Consider the following 7,285-nt stretch of genomic DNA (forward strand, 5'->3'; position numbering starts at 1 on the left):
AAAGACCTGTCAGGGCCAAATCCCAACTCTTGGCCGGTTGCCCTTTTAATTCATGTGAAGCCAAGTGGCGACACTTCCTCCCTGGAGGGCCGCGGTGGGGATGGATGATGACTGAAAGTGGCTCTTACTGGAAAGAAAATAATAAGAGAGAACTAGCTTTGGAGAAAGGTCAGAGGTCACTCATCAATGCAGCATATGACTTTTGGTTTTGCTGAATAAGAGACGGCTAGCAGCTGAAATTACATACTGTAGGGTAACAGTTTTGGGACAGTGCAGCTTCTAAATTGCCTAAGAAGTTTGCAGAAAGCGAAAAAAAATAATTTGGTGCATATATAATTGAGACAATGCTCTGAAACTACTATTCTGGATTTGATAGCTGAAGAATTTCCTCTTGAGAGGAAATCACGTCTTCCACCTTGTTAACATATTCTATAAATTGGAGGACAAAACAAGAAAGATGAGTCTCAGGAATGCAGATTCAGACTTGTGGTTTCACATGTAACAAACCAAAGGAATCAATCTTATCAACTTGGGTGCGACTTTCTGTAATCAGAAAGATTTTCTGCATAAACTCTCACCATTGTTTCATGTGGAGTTGTTGGTGAGCTGGTGTGCAGCGAGTGGAGAGAAGTGTGTCTTCACAAAAAATAAAGAACCCAGACTGGAGGAGAGATTTCTGTAAACTCTTGGACATCTAATTTCTAATTTCAGCGGGACAGGATAGTAATATTAAGGGAGACGTCAGAGGTACCAGGCTTTAGCGGAAATTGATGTTATATCTACACGTTAGGCCCCAGTAGTGGCATGTATGATGTAAAAACAACAGTCTTTCAACAGCTTTAAACTGCATCTCTTTTTTAACAATTCACTGCCACTTTACAGATTTTCCTGTTTTCTTAAATAACAGACAATAACTTGTAAAATCTCCAAAAATAGTATGAAAGTAATAAATTACAAATTTAAATGTTAATTCCAAATTTAGAAAAAGGCTAAAACTGTACATAATATTTTACAAATGTTGTTCTTTTACAGCATTTAGGCATAATTTTTCATACTTTTAAAAAAAACTGTATTGAGATAAGCAGAAACATGGATATTATACAGATATTTGCTATTATTTTATAGAAAATTATGTATATTAAGAATGGAAGTTTTTCACTGTTTTGTTAACAGATAGTAACTAGTAAAATGGCATGAATAATTTATTTAAATGTTGATTGCAAACAAAAACTGTACATAATGTCTGCATCAAAAACCTGTATAAATATGACTATATACAAATACACACATACAGTTTTATTCCTTTTATTTCAGCTAAAAATATCATTATTGTGCAAATAATTGCCATTATTTTCACTGTTTGTGAACTTTTACAATATTCCACCATTACCTCATTTTTTTTCTCTCATCCTTGCTGTCAGATTTTTATTTTTCTCACAGATTTTTTTGTTTTTAATATATAGCGTGAAGAAGATGGGACCCAAAGTAGAACCCTGGGGGCTCCACTGAAGACAGGAAGCTTGAAGCATTATGAAAAACACTTATTTGACATATACTACTGTTCAAATGTTTGGGGTCACTTAGAAATGTCCTTATTTTTGAAAGAAAAGTAGCGTTTTCAGTGAAGATAACATTAAATCAATCACAGATACAGTCTAGACATTGTTAATGTGGTAAATGACTATTCTAGCTGTAAATGGCTGATTTTTAATGGAATATCTCCATAGGGGTACAGAGGAACATTTACCGCAACCATCACTCCTGTGTTCTAATGCTACATTGTGTTAGCTGATGGTGTTGAAAGGCTAACTGATGATTAGAAAACCCTTGTGCAATTATGTTCACACATGAATCAAAGTGTTAGTTTTCATGGAAACCATGATATTGTCTGAGTGACCCCAAACTTTTGAGCGCTAGTGCATAAACCACATCACTGATGTCAACAACCTTCTCCAAACGGCTGATCAAGATGTGATCTGTCGCATCGCAGGCTGCACTGAGGTCGGGGAGGATAATAGCAAACAGCGAGGCCTGTTAATAAAGCAGTGCTAGTGAAATATACAGTCGCTGTAGAAGGCACAGTGAAGCTGAAGAATAATAGACTATTGTGTCAAATGTCCAGATGGACACAGGAGTGAGACGAACCAACAGCTGGAGCATACTAAGGCCTGCACCAATCACAGGTGGATCGATGCTGTGACTGCCCACAGAGGCCTCCATTAATCAGCCAGCAGCAGTCCTGTCCAAGTCTCTGCCCGCACAAACACTGTGAAACACACCCACACACCCACACAGAGCACCCACAGGTGTAATTGCTGACCATCACACTTGGCAGTCGGACCACAGAGTGAGCCTCTCAGCCTGACAGCTTCTGAACTCCGGACCTCGGCCCAGCAGCAATAAGAGGCTGCAGCCGATGCGTCACTGCACAGCAACAACTGTGGCATTTTCTCACAGCTATGCGTCTCTGCATGAGACAGTATCAAGATAACTGCACACAAACCCTATTCCACATGAGTTTTCTCCCTTAAAAAGACATGGAACTTTGAGTGTGCTGCTCTTTAAAGACCCCACTCGTATCAGACTTAGATTAACTTGACATGCAGTAAATTACAGCGAAGAAAAAGGAGGTGGAAGATTTCAATCTGAGTCAGTTGCAGCACAAGTAACCCGAGTCATTTGTCCCTGCCGGCGTGCCGCCATAAGACTCCATCTGAAGCATGTGTCGCAGTGTTCCCCTCTGAAACAAATGCCATGCGACATGATCTAAATGTGGACCACCCAATAATCAACACCTCTTCCTCTGGCAGCAAGTCAGAGTGACCTGCAAAAGTTCTCCCCTCTGTTGTCTCTGAATCTGTTGTCCACCAGCGCCACCATGTGGTAGCCGCAGACATGAACGTTCTGGTTTACCCAAACACCACATGAGAGCAGAGCGTCACTGTGGGTGGAGTGCAGTGACGGTATTTCTGGTCAGCATAGTTGTGTGCGGCAGGAATTTCATGGGTTTAATTGCAACACTCTGGGGACTCACAATGACTTGTTCAAAGTGTGTCAGAGCAATTCTGCTACTGATGAATAAGAGACTTTAGTGTGGAAGAAATGACTATCAGCTGTATTTTGGTTGCACAGACATTTTGTATAGAGGTTTTCAAATTGATCATACATTTACAGTTTGCTAAATAAAACCTCCTACAAAGATCAGCCACAGATCTTTTCACATAACACATTAGAAAAGGCCTCCGCTTAGGCTTATAATCATCTGCACTGTGAGTTATGAAATTAATGACACCACAAATGTAAAGTGTGAGAGATGAAAACAAAATGACTGTTTAGCCACATTACTAAATGAGGGAAATCAAAAGTTCAATACACACCCCTGAAACAACTTTGGGGTTCATATAAATGGGGAATAAATTGGACTAAACAGTGAAATAGCAACATAATATTACAGCATTTCTATTACTGCATGTGCACCATCACTGCAATACTTCTGAATTTGCTACCTATTTTACACTACTAAAAATTCTTCATAATCCATTGTAGACACCTGAATTTTGCAGGTAGCAGCATGAGCAGGAAGATGAGGGTGAAAAACCATTTGGTCAGTTAAAGCAGTGGATACCTGGAATTCTATCCCCACAAACATTAGACATTTTGTAGTGTTTACAACCAGCTTTAAATATGTCATCACCAACAAATAATTTGTATTAATCAGATTCTATTTATCTCATTTGGATAAATTTGTATGCATCGTGTTGTTCCATATTGTGTAATTGTTGTTCGGTAGATGTTTATCTAAATGTAAATTAGCTACAAGGCAACTCTGGTGCAATTACTAATTTTGCGACATCCCTGTTAAAAGTAAACAAAATAAATGGCACATGTGGTAAGGTTTCAGTTGCAAACTGTGAGAGATATTTAACTCAATCCACCCATGTCTCCTACATGCAGGGTGACATTGAAGGCTTCAGGTGTGTGTGTGTGTGTGTATATATATATATATATATATACATATATATACATACATACACACACATTTCTCTTTAAGTCAAGTCTGCCGGAGATCTCAAAGGGACTTCTCTCCGCTGTCACCAATATGCTTTCTCATAAGGAAAGTCTTAATTCTGGGGATTTTTCATTCATCTTTAACTTTGTGGGGCTATTAATTGTAATTTTAAATTTAGAAAGGCAATTTGTAATATTCATACCTTTAACTTTTGAGCTGGTAAGGCCAATTTCCACCATATTTTTCCAGGCTTTAAACTTAACAATTTTGGCCCAAATGTTCTGCATATTTTGTATTTTCTAATGTTTACTGCCCTTTTATTGTTGTATTGTCTTTATTAATGTTTAGCAATTTATTACGATGGGTTGCTTTTAAATGCTGTATACATTCATTTTGCTTTACCTTTGAAATTCCAGCATTAAAGGTGGGTTGAATTATATGGAAAGCATTTGTATAAGTTTGTATTGTACATAAAGTCTCAACCTTGCAATAAATTAGTAATGTCCATTCAGATTTCATAGCTTAAAGTTACCAAGTTACTCAGACAAATTTGCACAATACTGCAGTGTCTTAAGACTTCCTGAAAATTCCCCATCTTATTTCTATTTTAGTTTGGCTCGGAGGCAAACACCTTTAAATGCAACACTTCAAAAGTCACACACAAAACGCGCAAATTTCCGATATAACAAGGTGCATTTATTGAACAAAGACATTCTTTAAATTCAAATCTGCATCAATCATCTTCTCAATCAAATACAATTTCACTCAGTTTAACATTAAATTACAAAAACACTTTACCAGGAACAAACAAAAATACTTATTTAACCTCATGAACAGTCAGAATCACTAATGTGGCATTCATGTCACCTTGTATCAGCCAGGTGAAGACCAACCGCCTTTGCTCTGCTGCTCCCCCAGCCGAGCTGTGTGTCCTGGCAGGGTCACCTGGAAAACGCTGAGACAACAGTGACTGCGGAAAGCACTTTGATTCATCACAATCGACTAGTGCCATCAATGACAACTCAGAGCAACAAGATACCTGCCCGGGCTTTACCTGGATTTCACAATCCGTGTGCAGGCCGGAGCTGAGGCGGTTCCTCCGGACTCAGGAGCGCCCCCTACCGGGCGGGCAGCGCATCGAGGCACCGCTGTGGGATAAATAAAGCCCAACCATGAATCATGCGACACATCAGATTACATGACATGTTCAGGGCTACACAACCAAAATGTCAGATACATAACACGACACTCATGCAACCCTTCACACCTTTTTCCTTCGCCCTTATCGAACAGTCACAGCTGGGGAAGGAGAAGCACCAGTTTGTCACGTAGGCCACGTAGACCAGTTTATGCCAGTCAGCAAGTCAGTGCGAACACTTCCTCAAAGTCCCTCAGCTGGAAATCCATGCAGCTCTCACAGTCTGCGTCCAGAGCTGCACAAACACTGCTGGGTGAAAGAGACTCGTCATATAAATGTGCGGATGTTTCATGTGAAGGTGATTCAACATCTGCCTTCATGTCTTCGTACACGTTACTCATCAGGTACTGCGTTGTGTTCCGCGGCGCCATTGACCCCGCTGGATGACGGTGCACATAGGCCTCGCCGTGGTTTTCCTCCTCCACTGCCTCAATTTCTTCCTTTCTGCCCACGTCTGCCAGCATTTTAGCCAGGTTAGCTAGCTGTAGCCGCCTCTGTTCCAGGCGGAGGCATCTTCTGGCGGTGGCTCGACTCTGCTTCAGAGCCTCGTCCTCCTCAGCGGACACGCGAACGAGTCTCCATCTCAACTCACAGCCGGGTTTCATCGCGGTTCTCCTCAGATAGTGGCTGTTAATGTGTTTCGACCTGGCAGCCATCGTTCCTCTGCACATTTCTGACCAAAAACTGGGAAAAAATGTTGACTCTACTGAGTTAGTTGACTGTTTTCGTCTACGTTAAAAAAAATCTTCCAAACACTAAGAAGTTTATACAAAACAAAGTCAGGAGTAACCTCTTCTAACAAACTAAACTTATACCAATTAATATAATTGCAAAAAAACAACTAATAGTCCGTAAAATATCGGCGCTCTAACCACACGTCCAACACCAACTTATCTTCCTGCAAAAGTCCGTTAAACGTAATGCTCACGTTGCTTTGTATGAAAACCCCCTTCCCACAATCCTTTGCGCTCTGACAATAACAGTGCGGCTGAGCGACGGTGCTGAAACCTACTGGTGTGGAATGGCACATACATACTCTAACTGTTCCAAGTAAAATAAAATTACAGTAAATACAGACAAAAATAGTGAAAATTATTGGAATTTAAAACGTATATAAACTTAATCAATCAAATATATTATCATTTATACCAGCATTAAACCCTGAAATAATGCACTGCCCTCAGAATTTGTAATCAAAAATGGCCTTCCTGAATAGGCTAGTCACCAGGAAAAAAATACATTTTTTTTAAATAAAAGTGATGTTTTAAGTAAATACATAAATAAACTCACAAACAGCCTTCTCAAAACTGGTATTCTTGAAAGAAGCAAAAATAATAGTCATAATAATGTCAGTAATGAGCAGAGATGGGGGGAAAATTAATTGTTTCCTAGTTGAATGGATGTATAGTACAATGTTTGCATTTTTATTGCACACTTTTTTAATACTTTGGTTTTCTATGAATCTAGAGGGTGTTTTCACTGCTGTGTACTCTCATTGTGTCAAATATCAAATAAATAGGACATCATGGCATAAATACCTGCATGAGGAAATGTAGAAACTAGCCGGTGAATTCATCAATAAGTAATCAACTTAATAGCAAAGTGCAGCCAGATTGTGTTATTCATGGACAAAGCAAATTGATCGATATTTGGTTTGTCCATGAATAAAACGAGCCAGCTGCACTTTATTTTTAAATTCACCGGCTAGTTTCTACATATGACATAAGTACCTGCATGAGTAAATTATCAACTTAATAATAGCGTGCAGCTGGATTGTTTTTTTCATGGGCAAAACAAATTGATCAATATTTCTTGAAATCTAAAATATTTTAATATTATTATCATTGTGATTATTATTATTGTTTTTATTTTTATAGCTGCAGTCCTTTTAAAAGATGTCGTGAGAACCATTGCATTATTAACTTAAGCCATAAAATGTGATTCTGTCATTTTCACAATTTAGAAGAGTTGCTATAGTTTATAGTTAATATGGGAGGTCCATTATTATATTTTCCTTTTTCTAAAAATGTTTAATCTGGCAGCTATTAGTCTTCAGCACCTATTCAACCCTTTGTCAC

At 38.9% G+C, this 7,285-nt stretch overlaps 1 long non-coding RNA gene across 1 annotated transcript; it reads right to left on the minus strand.

The window, feature by feature from the left end:
- Window positions 1-4,683: 4,683 nt before the first annotated feature.
- LOC110967872 (uncharacterized) lies at window positions 4,684-6,204 on the minus strand. Its single transcript, XR_002596839.2, has 2 exons — window positions 5,277-6,204; window positions 4,684-5,157 (listed from the first exon to the last, which is right to left on the minus strand). It is a non-coding gene; the product is annotated as an uncharacterized LOC110967872 (long non-coding RNA).
- Between the last annotated feature and the right edge of the window lie 1,081 nt (window positions 6,205-7,285).

This window comes from Acanthochromis polyacanthus, chromosome 1 (genome assembly GCF_021347895.1).
Source record: "Acanthochromis polyacanthus isolate Apoly-LR-REF ecotype Palm Island chromosome 1, KAUST_Apoly_ChrSc, whole genome shotgun sequence".
Lineage (NCBI taxonomy): Eukaryota > Metazoa > Chordata > Actinopteri > Pomacentridae > Acanthochromis > Acanthochromis polyacanthus.